Source organism: Pelobates fuscus, chromosome 12, assembly GCF_036172605.1.
Source record: "Pelobates fuscus isolate aPelFus1 chromosome 12, aPelFus1.pri, whole genome shotgun sequence".
Taxonomy (NCBI): Eukaryota; Metazoa; Chordata; class Amphibia; order Anura; family Pelobatidae; genus Pelobates; species Pelobates fuscus.
Window position 1 is genome coordinate 82,391,178 of NC_086328.1, and position 17,247 is coordinate 82,408,424.

Sequence of the window (17,247 nt, forward strand, 5' to 3'; positions counted from 1 at the left end):
GCCTCGGCATCACATTCATTTTTATAGTGTTTATGCGTCCCAGCCAGGATATGGGTCTATTTGTCCACTGCTCCATTTCCGTAATCAGGGTCCGGAGCAGTGGTTTGAAATTGCGGGCATAGAGAGATGATGCGTTTGCTGTTAGACGGACCTCTAGGTACATAAATTCCTCTGTGTTTATTTTTAAGCGATATTGGCTGCGTATGTGCGCTATGTCTTGGGGCTGTAGATGGAAGGGCATTGCTACTGATTTGGAGTAGTTTATTTTATAGCCTGCGATGTTCCCAAATCTTTCTAGTAGTAGTGTTAGGTGGTGCAGGGAGTCCAGTGGGTCCCGGAGTGTCAGCATGACATCATCGGCATACGCCGAGACTGTGAATGGTGTGCCACTGATCTCTATTCCCTTGATGTATGGGTGTTGCCTGATAGCTTGTAAGAGTGGCTCTAGGGTTAGGGCGAAGAGCAAAGGGGACAATGGACATCCCTGTCTGGTGCCATTGCCTAAGGTGAATGGCTTTTTGTGCGCCCCTGTTATAAGTATTTGTGCCCTCAGGTCTGTGTAGAGTGCTTGTATTGCAGTCACAAATGGTTCCCGGAAACCCCTGGAACCGGAGTAGCTCAAAAAGGTAAGGCCACAGCACCCTGTCAAACACCTTCTCCGCATCCAAAGAGAGTGCTAGAGAAAGCGTTTTGGACTCCGTCATGTACCATAGGGTGTCCACCCCCCGTCTGGTATTCTTGTATAGTTGGCGTCCGGGCATGAAGCCCACCTAGTCCTTGTTGATCAGGTGCGGGAGTAGGGAGGTGAGTCTGGATGCTAGTATTTTAGCAAAGATCTTGAGGTCTGTATTGATGAGTGATATTGGCCTGTAGCTAGAGGCTAGTGTGTCATCTTTATCTGGTTTTGGCAGTAGTACCACATTTGCTGTTGCCATGTCCCTGTCGGCCACCACACCTTGCATAAAGTGATTACTAAGTGCTGTAAGGGGAGGGGCCAGTATCTCTTTGAATTGTTTGTAATAATTGACATCGTATCCGTCTGGGCCTGGGGCCTTGTTACCCTTAAGAGATGCTATGGCTGATTCTACCTCAATTTGTGTGATCGGTTCGCGTAGTGAGCCTGCTTCTGCCTCGCTCACTTTGTGTATGGTAAGTTCAGAGAGAAATTGTTGTATGTCCGCTACATAAGTGGTGTTATTGGCTTGGAGGCGGGGGGAGTGATTGTAGAGGCCGGAGAAGTAGGAGGTGAATACCTCGTTAATAGCCTCGGGGGTCTCTACTAGCGTATTGGCTACCGTGCGTATCTTCGTGATGGTTTTGCCTTGTGGTCTCGGGCGGAGCACTCTGGCTAAAAGTGTGTCTGTTTTATTAGCTTTCTCATAGAAGAGCCTTTCTGACCATTGTATGGAGCGTGACACCGCCTCCAGGGATATGTCCCTAATAGAGTGTCTAAGGGCGTTAAGTTCTCTAAGTTTGGATTCAGTCGGGTTGTTTTTTTTTTGTTTGTTTTTTAAAATCTTTATTTTTTTTTATATATTCTTTATTTTTTGCTTTGCGAGACAGCAGATACATATCATACATAAAAAAACAACAAAACAGTACAGGAATTCGGCATGTTGATATGCATCTATGTAATGGTATTCCATGAAAACCGCTTCCGTGAAGACGCACTGTGCGAGTGTGTCACAGTCCAATGTCCCTGCTCGTACAACATGATGGTGCCCGTAATTTCCAGTCATGCTGAAGCGTTTTTGAGTATCGCTGTACATCTCACAAAGTGTTTTTAGTTTTTTTTTTAAATCTTGAAACAACAAAATAAAATCAAACAAAGAACTATCATGACTTATTCACACCTCCGAACCACTAGGGGGGTTATGAATAATCGCATTTGCTTCTCTAGCTGTACGGCAAGCCCCTCATAACCCCGGCGGTTGCCAGCAATCCCTTATACCGGCTACGTAAGATAGTTCAAAATATATGAAATTCAAGAGAAAGAAAGAGGGTAAGTTACCTCGAAGATTCGAGGAAAAGGAGATATGAAGAGAGAGAGAGGGGAGGAAAGAAGAAGGGGAGGGGGAGGGAAGGCGAATGGGGCGGACTATGGGAGGAAGGTCGATCCGAGCAGCACCTCTATACCGTTAGCGATACTGGGGGGAGGGAAGGAGACCCCCTCCACCATCCACCCGTCCTAGGCGCCACTGTTAGCAATCCCACTGTGGCACGGGAGACGCGTGGGGGGTGGTGGGAGTCCAATCCCCCCGGCTTCGTCAGTGTGGTGAGGCCCAGGTCAGGAACGATCGAATCAGGTCGCGTCTCAGTCGTTTACTATGCTATTAACCCACGGATCCCAAATCTTTTCAAATTTCCTGATAGTCCCCCTGACCTGAGCCGTCAGTTTATCCATCAAAAAAGTGTCCTTTATTTTATGTTTCGTGAATGCCATGGTAGGGGCGTCACTCTGTAGCCACGTTTGCGCTAAGGCTCGTCTTGCAGCAAGGGTTATTTTGTGGAGGAGGGTTTGTTCTGTTCATGACCAATTTTCCAGGGATCTTGATAACAGGAACACCCACGGGTCTAGCTCTACTACCCTGTCAAATACGTCTCCTAACAATGTCGCTATCTTCTTCCAGTATGTCTGCACTATCGGGCATTCCCACCACATGTGAATATACGTACCCTTCTGGCTGCAGCCTCTCCAGCATACGTCCGTCGGAACTTTACCCATGCGGAAAAGTGTCGCCGGGGTGGTATACCATCGAAAAAGGATCTTGTACGATTGCTCCTGCAGGGTTACGCACACCGAAGAAGTCGCGGCTGCCTCCCATATTTCTTGCCACTCGACTCCTCCCAACACTTCGTTTAAGTCCGCTTCCCATTGATCGGTGTATTTTATGGTCCCCCATTCCGAGGTGTGCGTACTCAGGTGGGCGTATATACAGGAGATGAGTCCACTCGGAAACTGTTCCCTAGAGCACATCTTCTCGAAGAATGTAAAGGGCGTCTGTGCCGCTTGTTTGATCCTGACAGCTCGGGCATAATCCCGAAGTTGAATATAACGGAAGTAGTCGAAAGGCTTCAGCGGGGTCCTGCCATTTAAATCCTCGAAGGAGACCATAGACTGGTTGACATATAAGTGGTGCAGTCTCTGCAGTCCCGCGGTTTCCAAACCTCTAAAGTCTCGGGCCTGCATACCTGGGGGGAAATCTCTATTTCTCAAATACGGAGTCATCAGAGATAAAGCGGTAGTCAGATCATGTTTAAGGGCGACCGTGTCCCAGACCTTCAAAGAGGTCTGAACCGCTTGGCACGGGACTCTGTCTAGAGGTCTAAATTCTTTTTGGGTCCATATGAGGAATTGGGGGAGGTCCGGGCTCAACAAAGAGGACTCTAAGTCCACCCACCGCCTCTCGCCAGGAGGCGTATGCCACAACGCTATCTGGGCTAACTGGGCCGCCACATAGTAATAATAAAGATTTGGCAGCCCCAGACCCCCCCTTCCAGTCGCCTTTGAGGTTCCGTGTCTTCACCCCTTGAGTGGTTATATAGGTCAGAGTAAAATTCAGAGAATATTTTGGCGATATCATCGGGGTCCGTCCGGTAAACTCCCGTAGCATCTTTAAGCCTTGTAATATGCGTGTTCCGCGGACGCGGCCTGAGGGATCTTGCCAACAAGGTGTCCATTTTGTTGGCCTTCTCATAAAAGGACCGCCGGGACCACAAGACAGCTCTCGTGGTGTCATCCATAAGTATGTCGCGTATGCTGTGCCTCAAACGTTGTACTATTTCCAAGTTAGCCCGCGTGGGGTCCGACTTGTGTCTCTGTTCCGCCGATCTCAGAGCGCTCATCTGCGATGTCAGCAATTGGGTTTTTCAGCGTTTCTTTAAGGTCGCTTCCCTGATGAGTATACCCCGGATGACAGACTTGTGCGCCGCCCAAATTACGGTTTTTAGATACCCCCGATGCGGCTTCCCTAAGGAAGTAATCGACTAATTCCCTGCGGACAATTTCAACTATCTCCGGGTCCCGCAACAGGGAATTATTCAGTCTCCACGTCCATGGTGTTGCCGCGCTCAGTTTGTCCAGGGTAATGGAGACATCCGCATGATCTGACCAGGATATGGACCCCACCGTGGAGTCCGAAATCCTAGAAACAGTCTGGGGGTTAACTAGGAACAAGTCGATCCTGGAATACGTATCATGGGGCTGCGAGTAAAACGTGTAGTCGTTCATGTCCGGATGCTGGGCTCTCCAGATGTCTATAAGGCCCGACTGTTGTATAAACGTGTGAAGCAGCTTGTCCTGGCCTCCTCTCCTATGGGACCGTGGGAGTCCCCTGCATGGCCCCCTGTCTATCGCCGGGGAAGGAGCTGCATTAAAATCTCCGCCCACTATCACCATGCCATTCGGGAGTGTATTAACAACGTTGGCGAGGACTGCCCAGAACTCTTTGGAAGGGTCGTTGGGAGCGTAAACGTTGGAAACGTGAATCGTGTGGGAAAACAGGGAGCCTGACAGGTGTACGCTACGCCCTGCTGAGTCTGTATTCACCCTATGAATGCTAATCGGGCATCTCCGATGTACTAGGATGGCTACGCCATTCCTCTTGTTGAGGGCTCTCGATTCAAAAGTGGTGTTATAAGTGTGGTCTTTAAGTGCAAATTTGGCCGATCTGGGGAGATGTGTCTCCTGTATAAAAGCTATATCCGGGTCTAAACGTTTAAGTTCCTTAAATAAGAGCCGCCTTTTCTTAGGTGCGTTGAGGCCCTTAACATTAAGTGAAACCAGTTTAATGGGCATGTGTCCGTCTATGGTGAACCGCTATGTATAGACCGTTCCCCTTCCCCGTTTCTTGGCTATGAGTTCGGGCCGCCTCCTCCCGCCTCCCCCTAAGAAATGAGAGGGAGAGAAAGGTCAAGGAGAAAGAGAGTAGGGTAAAGGAAAAATAGAAGAGGGTTAGAGAAAGAGAAATTAGAACTTTGTACAGAAATCGCCTGGTCTTACCTGCAGCCAGGCCACATTGGGGTAAATGTCCCATTCCACCCAGCGCCTGAAGAGAAAGCCCTGGAGCAGAAGGAGCATGGACCAGCCAATGCGGGCACTTTCCAGTGCCAGCTATAAACTAAAGAGATAAACTCCACAATTTGGGTAGCAAGAGTCCATGCCTGAGGTGGCAGCCTCAGTCGAACCAAATGCAATTATTCATAAAGTAGAAAAACGTATATGATAGTGGCATGCGACCTACAACCATGTGTGATGCCTTCGGGTATGTAGGAGAGGTGTCATGAAGCATCAGTCATCCACATTATTGCACCAAACACACACCAAACGCCTCAACATTATACACTTTTATATCAACGAAGCGATAAGGCATGGCGTTCGCTAAAACTGTTGCACCGTTAGAGATTTGGTTTTAGCAGCAGTACCCTGGCCAGACCGACAATGTAGGAGGCAAACAGAAACTATATCCGAAATAGGGAGAAAACATTTAATGCCCATTCCTGAAGGGGCTGGACCAGATGGGAAGTCACGCTATATTGGTAGTGCTGCCGGTAAGTCGCTAGCGTGGAGGAGGAGCCGCCGCGTAGGAGTGCAGTCTCATGGGATGCAGCCAAGCCGGCCACCACCATCTCCCATTTAAATTAGCATGCGAGAAGCCTGTCGCCGGCTCGGCCGTCCCTTGTTTAACACGTCCGGACACCCTCTGCAGCACCCCCGATATTATGCATTCCCACAAATAATTATATGTAGGTCCCCCATCGGGGTGGCCGACCTCTAGCCGCGGCGGTGGTGGCAGTCCGCGCTGTTGTATTATTAGGCGATTCAGGGGGATACGGTAAACTCAGGTGACAACGTGTCGATCCGTAATGGAGGGGAGGCACGTCCACCCTATCCGCCGTGACCCCCCTGGACCGGCATGCCACCCGACCCTCCTCGGGACCCGGAGTAAGCAGGCGCCCCCTAGCGGGCTCCCGCGCTAAAATTATATTGATGATAATGATAATCCGGGCCCCAAAAGCCTCGACCCCCCCCCCCCCGACAAGCTAAGCAGACATCCCGAACATCATGGAAAACCTGCACTAAAACATAGAGCCCGGGGTGTCAGGCCTCCGCCCCCGCACCCCCACCCCTGGCCCGTGACCCCGTCTACTCGAAACCCTACATGCCTCCTCCTCAGGAACCAAGCAGCATTAGGAAAACCCCAGTGTATCCCATGAGGTCTGGGCCTGCGAAATGACATTAAAGACTGCGGGTTACCGAGCGTGAGAACCACAACTCCTGCTCGGTTACCATTCCGCCCCCACCCTCCCGCTGAAAGGGAGAGAAATCCCAAGAGAAACACGCAGGGTTAAGTAGAGAACAAGCATAAACATAGTAAATACACCGCCAGGGAATAAGGACTCTGAAGTCTCAGTCCACATAAAACCCCTTAGGCCTCCAAATGTGGGGGCAGCCCAGCGGGGATGATACCAGCAGGTGGAGGGACCCCCCCCCCCCGAGGCCTACCTCCCCCCCAAACGAAGGAAAGAGGTCACGGCTCAGGCCAAAAACCCAAACAATGGGGGGGGGGCTGCCCCCCCTCCCATGTGGGCAGCAGGTAGCATAAGATCTCAACCCTAGCCCACCCAAAAACGGGATCCGATGGCCCGGGTACGCCCCACCCGTTAGCCCCAGGAGCTCTACCAAATGCCCCCCCCTAAAAATAGGAAAAAGAAAAAATCGGATCCCTACCCGTTGGGGCCCCCTAGGACAGGCCCGACACCTGCAGGAGCCCCCCCAACGGACATTCACCTACCCGACCCAGCCAATAATGCAGTCGGGATCTCTCCGCCGACCGCTATCCCGTCTGGCCTCAGTCACCCGCCGCGTACCATTCTCGCGGGAGGGGTCGGAGCTCCTCTGCCACCGGGGGCAACGCTGCTGCCTCAAGGTCGTCCTGGATCCCCACGCTCCGCAAGAAGGCAACCGGATCTCCTTCCGGGTACAGGGTTCTGGTCCGTCCCGGAACGCCAGCAGCCGAAAAGGGAAGCCCCATGCGTACCGCACTCCATGTTTCTGGAGGAGTTCTGTCACCGGCCGCCACCGCCTCCGTTTTTGCAGGGTCTCCGGCGTCAAATCCTGATAAAGGGTAAGTTCAACACCGCCATGTCTGATAGGGCCCTCACGGCTGCGCTTCATAAGGGCCTCCTTCGTTCGGAAGAACATAAACTTAATGATGATGTCCCTGGGTCGTTTATCGTCAGCCCGCTGTTGCTGAAGTGCCCTGTGTGCCCGCTCGATATGCCATTGGGAGTCAGGGATCCCGGGGAGAAGCGGCTTCAATATCTCAGTTACGACCTCCAACAGGGGGCCTTCACCCTCCTTCTCTGGCAGACCCCGCAGTCGGATATTATTCCTGCGGGATCTGTTCCCCATGTCGTCCAGGGCAGCTTCTGCCATAGTCAGTCGCGAGGTCAGTGTGTTGATGTGAGCTGTAGCAGTGTTGTGAGCCATTACTGTGGACTCAACCCGCGTTTCCAGCTCGGCCGTTCTCGCGCCTAGGGCCTGTATTTCCGCTTTTACTTCCTTCGTGTTTCTGGCGATTTCGGTGGCTAGGTAGCTACGTACCTCCGCCAGATTCGCCAAGATCTGTGCGGCGCTTGTGTCTGAGACCTCCGACGTCGCTGCCACTCCAGGGCTGGAAGGTGAGTGGGACACTCGCGGGCTCTCCCGTCCGCCATCTTGAGGCGTGGATCTCATGGCGCGGGAGGCCGCGAACATTTCAGAGACGGTGGTGCCCTGTTCCGTCTGCTTTTTGGGTAGTTTCTTCAGGGCCCGCTTCTCCATGACTGTTCCCCCGATAGCACCCCAGATTTCTTCGTGAGTTTATGCGCTAAAATAGGCTATTGGCTGTGTGGTCCCAGCGGAGCTTCACATGGAGACGTCCATCTTGCTCCAGCTGCAAACCACGCCCCCCTAAATTCTTTATTTTTGAGTGCATGGGTATACATCACTGCTTACTCTGCCACGATAGCGATCGTAAGCCTGAACATTTCACAGTGTAATATAATAGTGACATACAGGCATTGCACATTTTTATATTAATGTAATGAAAAATAAGAAACTAAACATGAGTTAACATTTGTTGCTCAATACAAGTAACAGTGGTAGCTGAAGTTAGGCTAAAGTGTCAGCTTGGTTAAATAGTGAGGGCAGTTGTGGAGGGATAAGAAGAGCATAGAAGAACAGGCAGCAAAGCTGATCATTGTTAGGCTAGTCAATCTAATGCTGTTAACAATCCTGCCTTGCGGTTGTGTGCGTTGTAGTGCAGTCATTGCTGGCTATCATAATATGTTGGGAGTGAGACTTAGACTGTGCAATATGCGTCGGGTTCAGTCGTGCTCAGTTTGGGCTAGTGTGTCAGTGCTCTGCATACTATGGGTCGGTGATTTTTTTAAAATGATAGTGTGCGTCTGTGCTGTATGGGCGGTCATGTGGAAACTCTACCGTCTATCCTGCTACTTTGCATGAGTAGTGGTAGTGCGTCTTACTGCTATTTTCTCGTGTGTCTCCCCGTGGGTCCTCTTGACCAACGGGGGGGGGGAGGGGGAGGGTATCTGAGTATGTCCTAACGTGTTGGCTCTGTGTGGTGGGAGCAGAGAGTCATCTGTGCGTACGGACTCCCAGCCAAGGTAGGGCCCGTATCTACTGAGCGGTAATGGTAACAAAAACAGGTGATGGGCTAGAGAGAGGGCAGATCAAGGTGCCAAGGGGTTGTGGTTAAACACCAGATTATGCAGTGTCCCATTAAAGTCAGGACGCGGCTTGTGGGTCCTTCAGGGTCCCCGTGCACCATCCCCGTCAGAGGGTTCCTGCCTGGGTTGTCGCGGCACAAAAGTTTTAACACACTCAGGGTTCCAGCTATGTGTAGGTCTTGTGGTCTTCTGGGGCTCCGTGCGGTGCATGGTGTCCTGGGGTAGGCCTAAGATGTGTAGTATGTCTCGTGCTTCTTGGAGGTCGTGGACCACGTGTTTGTCTTCGCCCCTCACGATGAGAAGGGAGCGGTCTGGGCGCCATCTATGTGGTATATCCCTCTGTCTGAGGAGTGTGGTAAAGGGCTTTAGTGAACCTCTCCAGGCCAAGGTGTCGCCCATCAGGTCCGGAAAGAATGATAATGGGTGGCCTTCAAACGTGAGTTGCGCCCGGTCCCTAGCCGCTGCCATGGTTGCGGTCTTGTCTTTTCGGAACTGGAAGCGAAATATAAGGTCGCGAGAAGCTGTTGTTGGGGCTCTGGCCGGCTTTGGGACCCGGAATATGCTTTTGAGTGGGATGGCTTTGGCTGATTTTGGTGTGAGTAGGTCAGTTAGTAGCCTGCGCACGTAGTGAGGCAGCTCTTCGGTGGGCACGTCGTCGGGTATCCCCCGTACCTTTATGTTGACAGCTCTGCGCCCATCCTCCGCCGCGGCGAACCGCCGCTCGAAGGCTGCGGTCTTATGCTTGAGGTTAGCAATCTCCGTCTGCATGGAGGTGATGTTCGAGTCGTGTGCTGCAGAGGTGACTTCCAGGGTGTCCAGCCTTGAGGTGATACCTTGTAGCTCCGCGCGGAGGGTGGCTATGTCTCCTTGGAGCGTGGATTGCAGGCCTGCCAGCAGATTCTTTAGTACCGCTGTTGTAATCGGTGCCCCATCAGGGTCCTGGGGTTTGGACACGGCCACCGGTAGTCTCGGTGTTACTAGCGTGTCTTCCTCCAGGGAGTATTCGTCGGATAGGTCGGAGTATGTGTCGGTGAAGGTAGCCATCTTGGGCCCTGAGGCTTCATGGGCTTGTCTCCACATTGTCCCAATATCGTGGTTCTGGCTTGGCCGATGTGGCTTCATTTTTTTTATTTTCGACCCATGTTCGTTCTGCAACCTTTTGCCGGTAGCTGTAACTATTTTGGGCGGTTTTGTCGGTCCGTAGCAGCTTATTTCGCGTTTGTTGCCCGGGAGCTCCGGCGCCATGCGACCTCTCTGCTTTGCAGTTAGACTCCGCCCCCTCAGTCGGGTTGGTTTTGTGTTGTTGCTCTGCCTTACGTAGGGCTGACTGTAGCTCGAGTAGCCGTTTTGTTTTAGCTCGCTTTTTATGCGTGGCAATTTTTATAAAGTGCCCACGCAGGACTGCTTTGTGTGCTGCCCAAACCGCCTCATCCATCACCGCCCCATTGAGGAAAATGTTATCTATTCTGGAATATGTGTTATGCGGTGCGGAATAAAATGTGTAGTCAGATGTGGTCGGGTGTTGCAGTCGCCATACATCCAGTAGGCCCGTGTGTGCCAAAAATGTGTGTAGCAGCTTGTCTTGTCCCCCTCTGCCCTGGGATCTCACAGTGCCAGATTTTGAGCTCCTGTCAGCTGCTGGGCTTGGCACTGCGTTAAAGTCAACACCCACCAGCAAGACACCCCCCCCCCTAACCCCGGCTACCAGTACCTCTAGGCCCTCCAGAATTGCTGGTCTAGCTCGTTGGGTGCGTAGACATTTATGATATGTATTTTTGTAGTAAAGAGGGTGCCTCCTATATATAGAAATCTCCCCTCCGGGTCAGTTTGGGTGGTAGTTATTTGTAGCGGGCAGTTTTTATGGATGAGGATCGCCACCCCCGCTCGCTTACGTAGTGTGCGTGCCTCATGTACTGTCGAGTAGGTCCTGTCAGTCAGTCTGGTGAGTGCCGACCTGGGGAGGTGCGTCTCCTGTATCAGTGCAATATCTATTTTCTTAGTCTTTAAGTCTCTCGCTAGTAATCTTCGTTTGTTTGAGGAGTTTAGGCCCTTGACGTTAAGTGATAGTACCTTAAGAGCCATGAGGAGGTATAGGCGGCGTTGCTGGTGTTACAGGTTCTCTGGGCATCCGGGGACTGTTGTGCGCACTGTGTGTGGGGTCTGGTGTGGGGTTTACCCTCGGCGGCGCGGGCGGCATCCAGGCGGCGCAACGGGATTGGAGATCAGTACTTGTCATTAGAGAGAGTGAGAAAAAAAGAAAATTAGTAACAAGTAACAATTTCAATATACATAGAAATAAACATGAAAAATAAACATAAGGTGATAATCTGGCCTTAACCTGTGCCAGATTAGGGTGGGGGTGTTCACCCCTCCCGAGTGGTGTGAGAAAGTTCACCTCTCGGCGTTGGTGATCTCCCGGCGCCCTTCCACTATGATGTTGTACGCAACCAGCTGCTTCATATCTCTTACAGTCTGGTCTGTCCCAGTTACAGAGAGGTGGTCTTGCCTTTGCCAAGTCTGGGGTCTTTGCATAATTTGGAAAGACCTCCGATGGTGATATTGTGGCTCCGGGTCCGGTGGCTAGTCCCTATTTTGTCTCAGTAAATCTCTTGGCTGGGTTGGAATTTCAGTGAAATTCCAACACAGTGAATCTGGGTATTTCATAAAAGTTCTATCTTTAAGAAATAGTAATTTTGGAGGGGGTGACAGTGCCGCTTTAAGTATCTTAATATGTATAGCAAAGTCAAATGTTGGAGGCAATGTGGAGAGGTTGGATTGTTAATTCATATATGGTGGACATGCAAAATAATAACTACGGTCTTGAGAATGGTATGTGATATGATTGAATCTAAAATACATTTCCAGATTCTCTTCTTAATGGAAGTGGTGATCTTGAACAATTACCCAACCATAATACGTTTATATGAAAAAAGATTAATATCTTTCTTTATTCTGACATTGAAAACTTTTATTGCCAAAAATTGGAAAAATGAAAAGATTCCAAATAAAAATATTCTGATCGATATGCTACAATATATTTGCCAAATGGAATATATGGCACATAAAGCCAGCGACACTCTAATAGCATTCCGAAGAATCTGGGGGAAAGTTCTAGTAGGAGGAGAAGAATTAACCAGGGAGATGGCCAAAGTAAGCACTATAGCTAATAGGAATGTAGAAAAGGACAGATTGTGTTTTATAAAATTGAACTAATAAGACTACAAAAAAAAACAAAAACTAAAAGAACAGGATGCAAACAAAACAAGAAAAGAAATAAAAAAAAGAAACACAGGATGCAAATTCAAATGTAAAATCTAATATACATTTTTTTTCTTAATCTTTCTTAATTTTTTTCTTTTGTTAACTAATTATTGACTTTTTTGATTTTGATTTTATTTTGCTCTATGTGATTTTGGTTTAACCCCTTAAGGACCCACGACGTGTGACATGTCATGATTCCCTTTTATTCCAGAAGTTTGGTCCTTAAGGGGTTAAAACCTAAACTCAAATGTACACTATGACATAATGAACTGTATATTATGTATTTGAAAACTTCAATAAAAAAATATATGTTATAAAAAAATATGTAGGGCAAAGTCTCTACTCCTTACAGCCTTGATTTATGAGGCTTTACTTACGCAAATAAATTTGGCCTTTTGGACAGTTTTTGCATTGTAGCTATCAAGTTGTCAGAGTTTATATTTGTGCTTCCATATTTGATGTTTTGTATTTTTATTTATAATATCCTACACAGTTCTCAGTCAGAACTTGCAGATCTAATTAGGCACTTCAGATTTGCTGCGGGTTTTACTGTGCCTTGTGAATTGCCCTCCCACTGATGGAGGAGTCTTAAAGGAACACTGTAGCGTTAAGAATACGTATCTGTATTCCTAGAATTTGTGCATCCTCAAAAGGAGTCAGAATAGATGCGTTGAAAGTTCTTAATTCTGTGTGGAGTTAGATGCCATCTATGCAGAAACTCTCTAATGAGACTGTCTTGCGTAAATTCATTAGTATCCTTCTTCAAGTCACGGTAAGTAGATTTTGAATAGTTGAGATGATTTTAGAAGTGTTTACATTTGGAACTGCTTCATTTATTTGCTATTGCTTAGCCAATTAAATATAAAGATTCGATAGGGATTCTCCACTACCTCTTTTTAGATGGGATCCGAGTTTGATGAAAAGACCGTGCATAAATCACTTAAAGGTACACCATATTGAAGTTGCTCTCTCCCCAACACTAATCTGAATAAAATATTTTGCATGTTCTATTAACTCCTCCGTATATTGTCCAGAAGAGCATAAAGTCATTTAATTGCCAATTTGTTCGAGGAAGGAAGGTGAAAGGTCAGTGTAGGACCCCCCTAGGTGGGTCTGCCTTGACGTTGGCAGGCAGGCATTCCTTCCAATGGCCATTGGAGCAACTAAATGACCTCCATTTGTTTAAATATACATAGGGATTAAGGAGCGAGTGCAGGTAAATTTTTCTTTGTTTTTTACTGTATGTATTGGGGCTGATGTGTACTGTGGTCGTTGCTGCCGCCCAGGAGTGATGGGAGTGAGCCCAGGACTTTTCTTTTTGTATTTGTATTCATACCCTGAGCCTTGATCGATATGAAATTATGTGTCATTTTCGTTCCTTCTAGACTTGCTACACCTCCATCTGACATACATTTCTTTGAATATCTGTGACCAACATCAATGCATAAAGTCAAAGGAGTGCTGCACACAAATACGTTTACGTGGGAGCTCTGTAAAGCGGGCAGCCCACCAGGAACAACACGAAATAGAGCTCCACAGGCATCACAATGTACGGTGAAGGCAAAAAAATATATATTTATTGGAGATCAACATGTATGTATGATTACTAAGGCCTTTAGGCCGAAACGTTGTATCTTCTGTTGTCTTTTTTTATCGCCAATAAATATATTTTTTTGCCTTACCCTACATTGTGACGCCTGTTGAACTCTATTTCTTGTTATGACCAACATCAATATAATAGACAAAACATACAAATCTCTCATTCCATATTCATACTACAAGGTGACTCCTTGTATAATCCAAAACAGCTAATTCTGATTTCACCTAATGCTGCCTTAGGTCCAATTAAGGGTGTATACAGGCCTCTACTGGCACATTATTGTAAATTCTTTATCTATATGACATCTACCTCTAATTTACTTTTTGCTCTCTATATCTTTTTCAGACCGTGCTGATCTTAATTCCAGGTTTGCTTTTTATGTTATTTATCGACATCAAATAAAAATGGACTGTAGAAAACTGATGCCCATTTATACACTTAACTTTTATCTTTAAAGCTGTTATACCTGTGAACTCATAAATTTAAACTTACAAATAGCAATCTTACAGACCAATCCTGATTTCTCTTTTTCCCTTAAATACTTATAAACAGTGCATGAATGTCACTCAAAATGTGATACTTAATATATCTGTAAATTATCTGTAAAGTATAGGGAAATTACTCTCTCAATTTGACTCTAATCAGACAAACAACAGTGCCCTACTAAGTGTGCAGTAAAAGATCAATAATACCAAAGGTGAATTAAAAAGTCTTGATTCAATTATCTTATCATTTGTTATATGGTTATTAAGAAAACATTACCTCATTTGACCTTTATGTGTTAAAAGATTCCTAAATTAAGTGTCTATGAATCAGTATTTTCTTTTTTTTTTTCCTTTTTCAATTCTTTATTTTTCACTCGATAGGCATTGCAAGTAGACAGCAACTTTTGGCTTGCGCAGAAGCCTTAACATGAGTATTTTCTTTACAACGTACAATGCAATTCAAGTAAATATAAACAAGCCAACACCTTTAGCCTTCTAGACTTGCAGCCCACCGAGGGTTTTTTTTTTTTTTTTTTTTTATTCTTTATTTTTGCATGTGCATATGAGTTACAGACAATTTTGCAGGGCCACAACAGCAACTGCAGGCATTTTCATGGCATTACAATGAGTGGCATTCAGAAACAGCACATTTTTATATGAAATAGCAAGTTTTGTTACATTCTAGGCAGACATAAGGCATTCCTAGGTAAATCTAGGTTTGGTACTCTAGTTAGTGAATTCTCAGTTAATTGTTATGCTAGGACAACAGTAGTACAGGCTAGAACGATGAGGGCTCTCTAAGATTGAAATGGTCCTATCATTCAGATTATTATAAGCATGTTACACAAGATGAAGGTGAGCTCAAGATATCTTAAAAGATAGCTAGGAAGGTTGATTACAAGCTATAATGTAGTTTGATCTTTCCAGCTTCAAAACGTTATATAGAGGCAGTTCATGCTGTTTATGTATGGCTGGGTGGCTGCTTTAACCGCTAGGGGCAGTGAGTCACCCTACATGCCCTTATAACCTCGCTTGGGTATGGCTGATGAGGGTGGCTGAGCGTGATTAGGTGGATCTCGTTGGTGCTCTACCCGTGCTGGGTATGTTTGGGTCAGTGGGGCACACATACTAAAGTCCGCTTATGACTCTGCTTGGCCATTATCCCATGTGGGCTTAGCGTGGTCCTGCTGGTAGCCAGCTGTCGGTGTGCTTCACGGCTCTGTCCGGGCTGGATGGGAGGTGTGCTGTGTCAATCCAGAGTAAGTATGTGACACCTTGCTTGGGAGACCGGTTCCCCGTCTCTTCGGGAGGGGAGGTTCTTACCTGAAGCGTTCCGTCCGCCATTACTGTAAGGTGTATCTCCAGCGCACATGGCATCCGCCATTTTAGTTGAGATGCCCGGCCCGCCGATCAGGATGTTGTCACTGGGCTTTAGTTGTTTTGCAGCAGTCTGGGCCATGGGGTGAGGACCGGGATGACCCCCACCGGTCCAGAGGGGGGGGAATAGGGCCAGCTGCACGTCGATTTGGGCCTCCGGCTGGGCACTATCAGGCGGGATAGCGGAGCAGCGGCCGTCTGCCCCACTCACCGCCGGGGAAGGCCCCAGCTGTGGCAGTGAACATTTTCCCCTCCAGGGGACTGCAACTTGGAGAGCCAGCCTCTCCCTAGATCCAGTGCCCCGTTGCACAGAGGTCCAGTGCTGCCGGGTTTCTTTCTGGGTCGGGGATTGTAGGTTACAGGCTTAAATCATAATAATTTGCAGGAGCTCAGCTTTCCTGCGGCCGGCCAGCTCGGCGGTCCGGCCCCGCCCCCCCACCGAGGGTTTTTATTGATAAACTCCTCCTATATATACACACCTGTTTATATCCAGGCAGGTAAGCGACTTGATGGAGCCCTTACTTATCAAAGACTACATTTGCTCATAGGTTTCCCTGTTCCTGCAGCAGTTGCGTCGTGCCTGGTAAAGGATAAAAACATCATTCCCTTGAAAACCAAGGGAAGAGAGAGAAAAAACGAGAAAGAAAAATGAAAGATATTAAAAAAAAAGTAAAGAGAAAGACTTATCGTCCGTGGAGGATGAAAAAGGTTAAAGAAAAGGAAAGAGAAGAAAGAGGGGGGCATCTGGCATTTACTCCGTGGGGGACGCCTACAATGAATCGTCTGGGTCAACTCTCGTGTTGGTTCCTGTCAGTTGAATCAGTATTTTCTATATAAAATTAAGATTAATAAAAATAGGTGAATTTCAATTTCGGTCCATCTTTCTACACCTACCATTTTTGGCAAGGGTGTTGTGTCTAGGTGCATCTACTTGACAATAATATCACTTATGACAGATCTACTAGAACAGTCCAACTTGAGGCAACGGTGGTATGCTATGACAGTACCACATTTAAAGTCATTGTACCCTTCAGCTAACTGGCAATATTTGTCTATTTACTTTATTATTATTATTTTTTTATTAATGAAATAGACAATCCTGTATTGATAAAAAAAATTGCATAATGGTGTGACCTTTTTATTGGATTAAAGTTTCAGTAACATTTAGAGAGTAGTGACGTAAACTCTTGCGTGTGTGATATAAACAAAATGCTCTCTATATGACCTCCTATCATCTTTTAGTTATATAAGATTGTCCACACGTCTCAATGAGAATAATGCTGACAGTGTGGAATTCCTGGATTACAGAGTATTAACTCAGGCTTTAATAAAGCTAGTGTTAGCATCCTCACAGGAGTATAGGGGAGGGAGAGGAGCTAGGGGAAGAGAGAGAAAAAAGGCACACAGGAGACGAGAACTGAAAAAAGAGCCTGAGAATTAGAAAAAAAAAGTTCAAGAGAATCTTTGATTTGGAAAAGGAAGACTACAAACTGAGCTTTGGAAATTGTAACTGAAGAAGAAGAAGAAGAAGAAGAAGAAGGACAATCATTTGAAAGGAGCAAACACATAACAGGTTATAAAACAACCATTGCACTGTAAAGCTAGCTTTGTGTGTATGGGTTAAAACAGTGGTAGACTGTAGGTAGAATCTTATTTCTGTTTGGTTTAGTTCTTGTGATGTTTTGTATTGTGTGGTGGAATCGTACAATAAAATTATTTATGGAGACCACCACGATAAATGGACCATCTCAAGGTGTAGTAGGAAACTTGATTTTAAAAAAATCATTTTTC

General features: G+C 47.1%; 1 protein-coding gene across 2 annotated transcripts in view; it reads left to right on the plus strand.

Annotated features, from left to right (window-relative positions):
• Window positions 1-17,247, plus strand: part of LOC134578347 (protein RD3-like) — a 73,737-nt gene that overhangs the window by 51,647 nt on the left and 4,843 nt on the right. The window contains exon 1 of one of the 2 annotated variants that reach the window (XM_063437333.1): window positions 16,824-17,029. The exons of the other annotated variant lie outside the window; for it this stretch is intronic. The gene's annotated coding sequence lies outside the window, so the exon portion shown is untranslated. Of the gene's footprint in view, window positions 1-16,823; window positions 17,030-17,247 lie in introns of those variants that run through there. 2 annotated transcript variants of the gene reach the window in all.